The sequence below is a fragment of the Elgaria multicarinata genome, chromosome 2, assembly GCF_023053635.1.
Source record: "Elgaria multicarinata webbii isolate HBS135686 ecotype San Diego chromosome 2, rElgMul1.1.pri, whole genome shotgun sequence".
NCBI lineage: Eukaryota > Metazoa > Chordata > Lepidosauria > Squamata > Anguidae > Elgaria > Elgaria multicarinata.
Genome location: NC_086172.1, coordinates 132,726,152 through 132,738,295, shown reverse-complemented (window position 1 = coordinate 132,738,295; position 12,144 = coordinate 132,726,152). Strand labels below are relative to the sequence as shown.

The 12,144-nt window shown below is 41.9% G+C and overlaps 1 protein-coding gene across 1 annotated transcript in view; it reads right to left on the bottom strand.

Annotated features, from left to right (window-relative positions):
• Positions 1 to 12,144, bottom strand: part of GPR176 (G protein-coupled receptor 176) — a 32,899-nt gene that overhangs the window by 19,930 nt on the left and 825 nt on the right. The gene's annotated exons all lie outside the window — the stretch shown is intronic.

The following is a 12,144-nucleotide window of genomic DNA, read 5'->3' as shown; positions in this document are numbered from 1 at the left end:
CTGATTACAGTTCGATTTTCCTTGTGCTGTCCAGGATGCTTTAGCAAGTAATCAGGAACAATTCAGATAGCATAAAGTAGCTCAGAATGCACTAAGAGTGGAGAAATTATTCTGTGGAAGAGCAAGAATTGCTTGCTCAAGATAACATAAAAGAGACACACATTTGCTGCCTGATCTCTTCTAGGCTCTCACAATATACTAGAAAATGGCACAAGAGAAATGTAATTCACATGAAGCTTTGCTAAAAATACAAAAAAGGAGATGAACACCAAAAGTACATTTTAGTGAAAACCAGCCAAATTCTCACCGGATACAGCCTACAATCTAATGCACACTTTCCTGAGAGTAAGTACCAGCGAACATAATGGGACTTACTTCTGTGTAAACACGTATAGGATTCCTCTGTAAATGAAATAGTCTGAGGTTATTTAAAACACTGTCGATTTCAACTTTTCAGTCTTTTGTTCTGCTAAAATACCCAGCGGCTGGCAGGGGATGGTGGGGTTTATAGTTTAACACCTCTGGGGGCACCAGGTTGAGGAACACTGACTTCGAAAGATAGAATTTCTTCGTTTTGACAGGTCATAACAAAAAATAATGGTTACAGGATACAGAATAGCAAGTTCTATGCAGTCATTGCCCATTAAGATGATTTATCACCTACACAGAAATAAACCGTTGTTCAAAGCAAAACCCCCACCTCCACCCCATCTTCTTTTTATCTATATATGTAACCTTGTGCAGTGTAGCCACTGAGATGCCTGAAGCATAGCCCTTTTTAGCCCTTAGGAGCTGGCACAATGAACTGAAGTTTTTTTCTGAGGAGATTCTGGGGAATTAGTCAAGCCAGCATTCCGATGTTGCCACAGAAGTCTGCACCATCAAAGCCTGCACCGCAGGTGTGGTTCTTATCCACCCCACAACCCCTGCTACACAAGCCATGGGTTATCGTATAGGTAGGAAGCCACCCCTACCATGCACTGCGCCAGGTTCGGACAACATGGCAACCTGCATGGCATCGTAGGTAATTATGCAAATGGTAGTCACGCAGGCAGAAGCAGGGGAAGAAACCACAGTGGCTTCTTTTCTCCCCATGATTGTCCGAACCCAATCTGTGTGAGTATCGCACAGGTCTTGACCCTTTTTGGAACCTCTGTGGAAGCAGTTGCTGACACATGGCCTTCTACAGTGCAATTTTCTGGGGCAATGTGTGAGCATCCAGGTAGGGGGTGGCAGGGCTAATAGTGCACCCACACTGACACCAGAAGTGTGAGGAAAGTTGGTTGAAGAGTCTCAGAGAGAATGAGAAACCTATAATACTGAGGAGACTGCAGAGAAAGAGGGAGGAACCACCCAGAGAAGACAGTGGAGGTGAGAGAGCAGCAGTCACCACCAGTTTCTGCCCTCACACAGGGCCAAAATAGACATTACTTAAATTTTGTGTCTAGCAGCTATGTTTTTTCCTCATTTTTCATCTAGAGTAGGCTCAGGGCCCTCGAACCGTATCTTAAAAACCTCACATTAATATCCCAATCTAAATTTGGGGCCCCTCACCTACTTAAAAGTTTTAAAAAGGCATGGTTGCTAATTACACATTTAAAGTAATGTGTGTTTGGCCAACAGTGGGTGCTTCCAGACGAAATTTAATTATGCAATCACAGTGCCTCATTCACAGAATTGCACAAGGATCCAGGTGACAACATCTTACATTTGTAATCCCCCTTGTATTTTTCCACTGCTTCTTCCAACTTGGATTTTCGGCGTGGAAAGAAAAAAGTCAGAATAGCGGCACAACATCTTTTGATTAGTAGTGCTGGAAACCCTCCGTCCAGAAACACCCAATGTCCAGCGAGCAGCAGCTCCACAGCCAGTGCATGACAGAGCCTTTTTTACTTTCTGAAGAAAATCTGTTAAGGAGGAAAAGATGCAATAGCTTCCTAATTCTTTTAATTGGTAGCATGCTGGGAGCCCTCCATCTGGAAGCACCTCAGACCTTCAGCTATGGGAATTATGTAACTAGAGGCAAGTCCAAAACATGCTAACCGCTCACCTGTGGATAATTCAAGTATTGGCCTCCATCACCTCTTATTTAATTGATGAGAGACTGACCTTAAATTGTATACCCATCTGAGTCATTCCTCTTGTTTCCTTTCCCTCCCACCCACTTCAATAAACCTTAGAGCTTTTCTACAGGAGGCATTTATTGTTTACGGGTTCCTTAGCCGACAACGTCATCCTCCAGTTTTGCTTCTGTTTTATAACAGCACTTTCCCAGGTTTATTTTAGAGTGGGGAGAATAGGGTATTATTTCTGAAAGTGAAAGAAAAGCTATTTTCTTACTTGTGTCATTGTGATATTCCACTATAGCACAGCACTACCAAGAGATAATTACATTTATATAACGCCCCATAGCCAAAGCTCGATCAAGCAGCAGTAAGAGCCAAAACTGTTCCAGGTGGTTCCTTCACCATTTTTGGATCAGATCATCCTCCAGCCACTCTCTCAGCGAAACCTATCTCACAGAGCTTGTGAGGATAAAATGGCAGGTTAGGAGGGAAAACATGTACATTGCCCTGAAGAAAGGGTGGAAGAAGGGCAGGATTAAAAAATGTTATAAATGAAATATATAAACTAAGAAGGGCAACTTTTTATTTAACCCTAAGCCAGCCTTGGCCAGGCTAGCTGGAAATGATGGGAGTTGTAGTCCAATACATCTGGAGACCATTAGGTTGCTGAAGGCTGCCCCAAGCAATATCCTAGAACCTCAATTTGTCAAATTATAACAACTGACTCAAATATTATTAACTGGCATTCCTATTTTAGTTTAACTTAGGATCATGACCCACTGGCTCTAGAAGAACTTTCACATAAATGTTTTGGAGGACAGCTTGAACTTATCCCGAGCAGTAGGCTTAGGGCCTTGAAAAAGGCACCATTTCTAAACTGGAGCAACTACTTTTCCTCAAAAAATAACCACTGCTAAGAAAGAACTTATATGGCCTCACAGGTATTCCAGCTGCCACCACTTAAGTGAATATGACAGCTACAGCTTAAGCAGTCATCAGTTCTGCTTGGCTGAAACTCGATTATGCCAGTTGACCTACGTACAATCTTTTATTCTGCACCTCTGCCTCTGCCACCCTCAATAACAATCAGTTACACTGGAATCAAGGCCAGGAACTGGCTGGTAGCAATTGCTTAAGACAGCAGATCATAAAAATTATACAAAAGACTCGAAGCCTGTAGCCAAATATTTGGAAGATAAATTTCATATATTATTTCCCCCCTTTTTCAGTCTGGGGACAGAAGTTAAAAATCAATATGTGAAATTCAACTATCCACCACCAGCCATTGCTCCTTGCCCTCCCCCAACCCCGAAGCCCCTGGGTTTCTAGGTCAGACCACCGGCCATAGATTCACATGCAAGCAAGTGCACGAATTCCATGCACGCAAGTCAGCAGGCTGGCAGAGGAGGGTGGGAGCACACCATCCCTCCTCTGTGCCCAGCACAGAAACCATGTGGACAGTTAGGGAGAGGCCCTCTCCTTGCACCCAGTAAAGAAATGCAGCTCTCTGCCAATCTCAACAGTTTAATAAAATCTTATGGAGGCAAATCATGTTGGAGGATTAGTTCAAAGGCTTCTTTACTTATCCACTTCTTTCCTGCCTATGGCATAGAGATCAGTGTCTTTATAGGCTAGGAATGGACAATCTGTGACCTTCAAGATGTTTTGGAGGCCACAAGTTGCCCTACAACTCCCATGTCCTCTCACCATTGCTCCTATAACTGAGAAAACTCAGAAAAAACAACAACAGATCTTTAAAAAGATAGAATAGGGAAAGCACGAAAATACATCTGCCACCTAGTGAACAAACAATGTGAATTCTAGAAGAAATGCTAATGTGGAACCAACCCAGGTTAGGGGTGGCTAGAAGGTGAATCTGTGTATCTACTAGTAGATCTGAGTGATTTGCAGTCAACTGGCAAAATTTCTGACTCTCAGTTGTTTAACAATAGCAGCAACAATACAACGCTTTCTGGGACTGGGTGGGAACTCAGCCTCTGTTTCTGATGCAGAGCTCCCTTCTTCCAGCGGGAATGGACCCATAGACCTCTCTCCTAAGGGCCTACATTCTCCCATGTCTCCTGACAGAGAGGGCTTCATCTGCCTCAGGGAGTTCTGCAGTGGGGGCATGACAGAAAGTAATCATACGCCTTGCCCATCTTGTCTCTGTTCTATTGCTTGCATTGGTAATTAGGTATTTCTCCCAGCTCCATTCATGTACTTCTAGCAATGTAGTTACTACAGAAGTACACCTACACCTGCTATTTCCTCCTTTTTCCTCTTGAAAGAAGAGTATACAAAAGACACAGCTGATATCTTCATATTCCTGTGTCTGTATATCCTATGACTGCCCCGTAGTGGTATTAACTATTACTGAACATAATCCACAAGCACATAATTATTAGAACATTAGACACTGACACACACACATATGTCATTACATTCTGCATATTTTTGATTGTCAAAAGAAGGTTCTTTCTTGGGATTTTTTATTAATAATGTGTGAATGCAATTCAAAAGTGCCTTTCAATAAAATGCTGTGAAGGTACATGAAGAAAGTGTTTCCATGGTAACATAAATCTAGCAAAGCTCACAGAATCCCTCTCTTTCGGTCTCCCCTCTCACTCTCCATTGTCAAAGGCATCCAACGTAGAAAATAATTTTAAAATGTTTTCTATTATCCAGATTTCTTTTCACCAGGATGCTAGATACCAATCAAAATTGACTGCCATACTAAGCAGCTGTATGGTCTTTTCTAGCAAGATAATTGTGGTGTTTTTAACAACTGGTTCACTTTTTAATGAAGCTCAACAAATGTTGTTGCATTTTATAAGCTGAATTATGTGGGCTGGTACGTGGTACTCAGTGTAGAAGACCATGGCTCCATTTCAGAGGTCAGATTAAATTCTATCAATGAATCTCTCTTAAAATGAGTGAGAGGGGTGGGAGTTCTTCAACCCTCTAGATGTAACTAAAACTTAGAGCAGGGTAGGGCAATATGTGGCACATGGGTCACAAGTGTCCCGTGTTGCCCCCTCCCCAAAAGTAGTCTTTTTTAATGAAAAAAACCAGCACCTGGAGCACTATAGAATTCCAAGAAAGTCAATTAGCTTGCAAACAAGCTAAATATGACCTTTTGGGCACTTTATGGTGCCATTTTTAGTTTCATTTTTAAAGGGTCACCCAGCAGACTGTGGCCTGCTGGATGGGGTGGTGGGTCTGGGGGGTGGGGGGGAAATGAATTACCTGAATTAGAACCCATAATCTTGGAATTAGGATAAAATACATGCCTGACTGTACATTATATACAGTATACCTGTGCAGTTCCAAAGGTGCAATTTACATTTTTTAAGACAACAACATCCATGACTTAGTTAAATATCTAATGCATCGCTCTTTTGGTACACTAAAATAGTATGTTGAGTTTTCAGTGCCCCTCATTTTTTCCCTAGCAAGTACTCTAATATCAGTAATTCCCAAGTAAAGCCCTTTTGAAAAAAAAAAGAATAATTGGAATATAACATTTAAACCACACTACAGTGTGCATCATTTACTTTTTTTTATTCAGTCCAAATAAAATTCCAGTTTGGCCCTAATGTAGTATCTGAAAATGGAGCTCACGGGACTCACCACAGGCAAAATCTGTGACATCTCACTGTTACACAGGGGCAATTGGCATATTTTGTTTTGTTTTAATTCTGGCCACTTGAAAAACAAAAGTACATTAAAAAAAAGCCACATTGAATTAGATCCAGAGCTCCATCCCACAAGCAATTTATCGCACACTCGCCATGCCTGGTATGCGGTTTTGCAGCCCAGTACTCACATGATATTGTCCACGGTCCTGCACTCATTTCACTTCTTCCGCTCCATGTTTCATTTCTTTTTGGAGCAGGGAAAGCCTGGATTATTTTCCCTACATGCGAAATAAATGCACTCCTCCTACTCATGTACTTCTGTCATTGTGTTCTATTCAACCATCCCGTTCTTTGTTGGGGGCGTGTGTGTCTAAGGGCAGTCTCGCTAACAAAAGAGGAGGGTGGTACGGTTCTCCACTCAACCATGAAGGGGGAGGAAGAGATGTCCCATTAAACTCTATGCTCTTACTCCTGAGTAGGCATGAGCATAAGTACATTAGCACCTTAAAAGAAATGTGGAAAATGCACCCTCCTTGTTTGCAGCTCCCTCATTTTTAAAGATAGAGATCAAAATTGGCACAGTAACCCATCCTACCCCATCTCCAATCCTGACAAAAATCCCTCCCCTTGCACTGCAGTTAGCGATAGAAAAAAGTTCCCATTGGCACCAATAGGTGCTTTTTTTCCTATCACTGATTGCAGTGCAGGAGGATGATTTTAGATACACTGAACTCAAAAAACAAAGAAAAATAAACATAAAACATAAAACTAGACACATTTTGAGTTCAGTGTATTGAAGAAGAAGAAGAAGAAGAAGAAGAAGAAGAAGAAGAAGAAGAAGAAGAAGAAGAAGAAGAAGAAGAAGAATTATTATTTTAAAAAAGGAACATGATTTTAGTTGGGATCAGAGCTGGGGAGGAAATTTCCCCCTTCCCCAAGCTGCAGTACCAGTGAAAATCACACACCCCTCTGTGCATAAGATTAAACTGTAGCATCCCTCCACACGTAGGATTAAATTACTTACCAGCTACACATGTAACATGTTGTCAGGCCCTCACAGTTTTCTTGTGCCTGCACATCTCATTTGTATATACATGAAAAAGCTCTGCTTAACAGAACGTCTATGAGGGCAGCTAGTGTGGCTTAGGGGACAAATTGATGGGCTTTGAATTGAGAGGAGGTGGTCTCAAGTCCCCTTCCCATCATTAAGCTCACTGGGTAAAGTCAGCTTTACCAATATCACAGGATTCTTTCAAAGATAAAATGGGATAACTTCATGAATAATGCCCTTAACTCCTTGGGACACACACAAAAAGTAAATATGTGTCACTGAACAACTGTATTCATATCATTGCTCCTACCAATATGCCGATGTGGAAAGAACAGAACAAGTTTCTTTTCTTTGTCCACTTTTCAGGGTAAAAATCCTCACTATTTTCGGTGAAAGTGCTCAGTAAACTCATCTTTCTTGCAATATAGTTTTAGACACTGTGAATCTCATTGTGAATTTGACTACAGTCATATTCATTGGTTATTTAAACTAGGCACTAAATAGTGCTGTCAAACCAGTAAAGACTTTTACAGCACAATCCTGGAAATGGTGTGTGGGTGTGCAAAATGTCTACATGGAGGCAAGTCTCACTCTCTGGCTATTGAACAAATAGAAGCCTACATCACCACATTCCATTGAGCACCTCTATCATCTTTAAGGCTTCTGTAGTTTGTGTATGGCCATTTCCTTGGGACCACAGCCCTACTTCATTTAAATAATTTTAGAGTTATCTTTTTCACTTTTTATCCACAAGAGAAATAAGAGAGGTTCATTTTAGTTTTTCTCTTCCCTTGCATACAGTTTTCTCATAACTTTATTGTCCCGCTGCTACACAAGTTGGCAAACACTCACTATTCATTTTTTTAATCTAAGGGTTGTTTTAGAATTCAATCCTATACGCGTTTAGATTTATTATTATTTTTTTTAAAGTCCTACAATTCCCAGCATTCTCCAACCAACTATACTGGGAGTTAAGGACTTTTTTCCTTAACAAAACATGCACAGCATTCCACCCTTACATAAGGCATGTATTGTGTGCTCATTTTCTCTGTGTTTTCTGCTTCATGATATGACAGTACCTGTGGCATTGCAAGGAGTATGGGCAGGTATAATCTCAACCAAATATTTTATTCTTTGACCATTATGATTATTTACCACCATTAGTGGTAACTCTTGAATGAAACGGATTATCTAGATCCATTTCAATCGGGTTTCAGGCCTGGTTTTGGAACGGAAACTGCCTTGGTCGCCCTGTGGGATGACCTCTGTCGGGAGAGAGACAGGGGGAGTGCGACCCTGTTGATTCTCCTGGACCTCTCAGCGGCCTTCGATACCATCGACCATGGTATCCTTCTGGATAGGTTGTCTGAACTGGGAGTTGGAGGTACTGCGTTGCAGTGGTTCCGCTCCTACTTGGATGGCCGATTCCAGAAGGTGGTGCTGGGGGATTATTGCTCTGTGCCGTGGCTCCTAAGCCATGGGGTTCCGCAGGGCTCTATTTTATCCCCTATGCTGTTTAACATATACATGAAGCCGCTGGGGGAGGTTATCCGGAGATGTGGACTGAGGTGTCATCAATATGCGGATGACACCCAGCTCTACCTTTCCTTTTCATCAAACCCAGGTGAGGCAGTGACTGTTCTGAACCAGTGCCTGGGCACGGTAATGGACTGGATGAGGGCTAACAAACTGAGACTCAATCCAGACAAGACGGAGGTACTGTTAGCGGGTGGTTCATTTGTCCGGCGAGGTGATGTTTGCCCTGTCCTGGACGGGGTTGCACTCTCCCTAAAGGATCGGGTCCGTAGTTTGGGGGTGCTCTTCGATCCAGAACTGTCACTTGAGGCACAGGTGAACTCAGTGGCAAAGAGCACCTTTTATCAGCTTAGGCTGATATACCAACTGCGCCCTTATCTGGACAGTGATAGCCTAGCTACAGTTATCCATGCTCTGATAACCTCTCGTTTGGATTACTGCAATGCGTTATACGTGGGGCTGCCTTTGAAAACGGTCCGGAAGCTTCAGCTGGTACAAAACAGGGCAGCCCGTTTACTAACAGGGACTGGCTGGCGAGATCACATTACGCCAGTCCTTTTACAACTTCATTGGCTGCCAGTCCAGGTCCGGGCCCGATTCAAAGTGCTGGTATTGACATTTAAAGCCCTAAACGGTTTGGGGCCAGGTTATTTGAAGGAACGCCTCCTCCCATATGTACCTACCCGGACCTTAAGATCATCTACAGGGGCCCTTCTCCGTGAGCCCCTGCCAAAGGAAGTGAGGCAGGTGGCTACTAGGAGGAGGGCTTTCTCCGCTGTGGCACCCCGGTTGTGGAATGAGCTCCCCAGAGAGGTCCGCCTGGCGCCTACACTGTACTCCTTTCGTCGCCAGCTGAAGACCTTTTTATTCACTCAGTATTTTAACACTTAATTTTAACTTAAATTTAAATTATACTGTTTTAACTCTGTATTTTAACCTTATATCAATTTTGCTGCGTGGTTTTATCCTGGTTGTGCTTTTTATATTGTATTTTGTATTTGTATTTTTAACTTGTTGGTTGTTTTATGATGATTTTAATTTTTGTGAACCGCCCAGAGAGCTTCGGCTATTGGGCGGTATAAAAATGTAATAAATAAATAAATAAATAAAATAGTATGTACATGGCATTTTGCAGAGCAACAGAATGGACCTGTGAAGCTATGGTTAGACAACTGGATTCAGCAGTGTCCCATAAGCTCATGCACTCTTTCCCCATCTCTCTTCTCGCTCAAGCATTCTTCCTCCTTTTCTGTTTGGGTGCTAATTATGGTGTTACAAGTGCACTAGTATTAACTAACCATGGTTAGCTCAAATCACTGTTTGCAAACCCCCTTCCAATCACAAAACCTTGAAAACCTTGATGCTAAATATGTTTAGTGAAAACGCCAGTGAACATCACCTAACACTAATCATACTCAGCTCCAGAACTGAAAAGGAAATGCGGAAGACTGTGGAAGATGAGAAGAGGCAATGGGGCAGAGATAAAACTGTACAGGAACAATATTTTTTAATTATAATAAACGTAGGAAGTAATGTAAGTAGATAAATATAAATTCATATATTAATACGGACGTGAACTCCAGGGCTCACAAACGCACTTGCCAGGTCACCAGGGATGACCATATCTTTTCACCTAGTGAGTCATCACAGGAGAAGGGCAGAGATTTGTCTTTGCAGTTGTCTGAATTTCAGACACGCTTTGAAGGCAGTAAAAGTCCTTGTTGCTTCCATCTGCCTCCAAAAGTCATTGCAAATCAGACAAGACTTAGAGAAGAGGCAGGGTCGTATCTCTAATGTTGTAATCTAGCAACTCCAAATCCCTTCTGGCTGCCAAGGTGAGTTAATCTAAGAAAATTATAGTCAGAAAGGCATCAATAACCAGCAATTATGCTAAACTCAATACTGAAGTCCTCTTGTATTTAAATAACCATCCTTTAAAAGTTTATTCATTTAGAAACCAATTCATCCACTACAAATGAGTACAGCTTGAACAAAAATTGCTCTAGATATAATTCACAATATTTCTCTTAGTAAAACTGCCTTTTAATTGATCTTCAGTCAGTATGATAGTAAAAGTGTTTGCTTCAAGCCTTCTAACAAGAAAAATAAATGTAATGGTTAATAACAAATAGTACCTAAAAGTGAACAAGCTATGGCATTATTCCGCTGTCAGTTTCATGTATCTAAATTGTAGACAGGATTTTAAAACAAAGTAAGCTTTCTGGTTCATAAGGGGGGTAAAATCCAAACTCCATCATCAGGGAATTCCTTTATTAGAACCAATCAAACAACACGGGGGGGGGGGGGCTTTTGAGAACTCTTTATCAGGCAAGATGTTACAAAAAGCAGATAGAGGAGGAAGAGGAGGGGGAAAGGCTGACTATGTTGAAGTAATGAAGAGTACATGGTTGGAGTCTTAAGATGGAGTAGAGGAAGAGGCACAGGCTTAAATGGATTAGGTATCAAGTTAGCTCCCCACCCCTGCTCCCCCCAAACACAACAAACCTGCTTTTTGAAACATTTTGCCTGATGAAGAGCTCTGGATATCTTGAAAACTTGCCCACTATGTTGTGTGAATCCAGTAGGACCTAATAAAGGTATTGCCTGACCTTGGAATTAGGACTTTAAAAGTCTAGATTTCCCTCCATTGCGGGGAGGCAGGGAGTTTCGTATAACCAACCAGCAAGAGTTTCGTATAACCAAACAGTCTTTCCCAATTGACTTCCCTTCCTGCAGGCAATGTGCAAATGCAGAAAGGTACTGTGTAGACAAAAATTGCATCCAACACCAAAGACTAACTACAGGATGTTCCTACACAACATGCATACACACGATGAATGCATGATCAGTACGTCAGCTTTGATCACCTATTTGGAGAAAGCTGACTCTAGACACTCACTTGCCCCTTTCCCAGAATGAGTGATCACTGCTATGTGACATTCAGTGAGGGAAATCCTCATGCACAGCAGTCTTCATGCAACCAGCCTGCCACTGTGCATAAAGTTCTCTAGAGTCGAGCTGAAGTAGTGCTGAGTTTAATAAGGCGACCACATGGAAAGGAGGACAGGGCTCCCAAATCTTTAACAGTTACACAGAAAAGGGAATTTCAGCAGGTGTCATTTGTACGCATGCAGCACCTCTTGAAATTCCCTCTTCATCACAACAGTTAAATCTGCCGGACCCCTGCCGTCTTGACCAGATACAAAAGAGGGCAGGGGCTCCTGCAGCTTTAACTGTTGCGATAAAGAGGGCATTTCACTACGTGCTGCATGCATACAAGTGACACCTGCTGAAATTCCCTTTTATACGCAACTGACATAGGAGGCTTGTTCTACTTTCTATATGGTCACCCTAGTTTAAACTAAGGCTCTCCTGTTGAAACCACATTTCACATAAGAAGATCACTGGAATGGCCTCTTGGTCAGGCCATTATCTCTCAGCCTACATACTTTAAAAAGCATCAAAACGTACACAAGCTATTTGGCTCCTAAGGGTTGTATCCAATGTTTAGTTAGTCTAACTTAAGTCCTGCTCCCTGCCTCCCCCCAATGGAGGGAAATCTAGACTTTTAAAGTCCTAATTCCAAGGTCAGGCAATACCTTTATTAGGTCCTACCGGATTCATTTCAATAGGTCTAGTCTAGGTAATGGACTTACGGTTGTATCCAATCTAAGTCTTAGGTTATAGGTCTACACAAAGTTAGATTGCTTAAGTTCCAACAGAGGCAAATAGGTTTGAAACAACCCCAATTGTAGAGAGGACTGTTTTTAACAATTATGTTTCTTACTTCCAAAAACATTTTGTATGATGATATGGTAAGAGGGGCAAGACTGAGGATAAAACAATAATCATG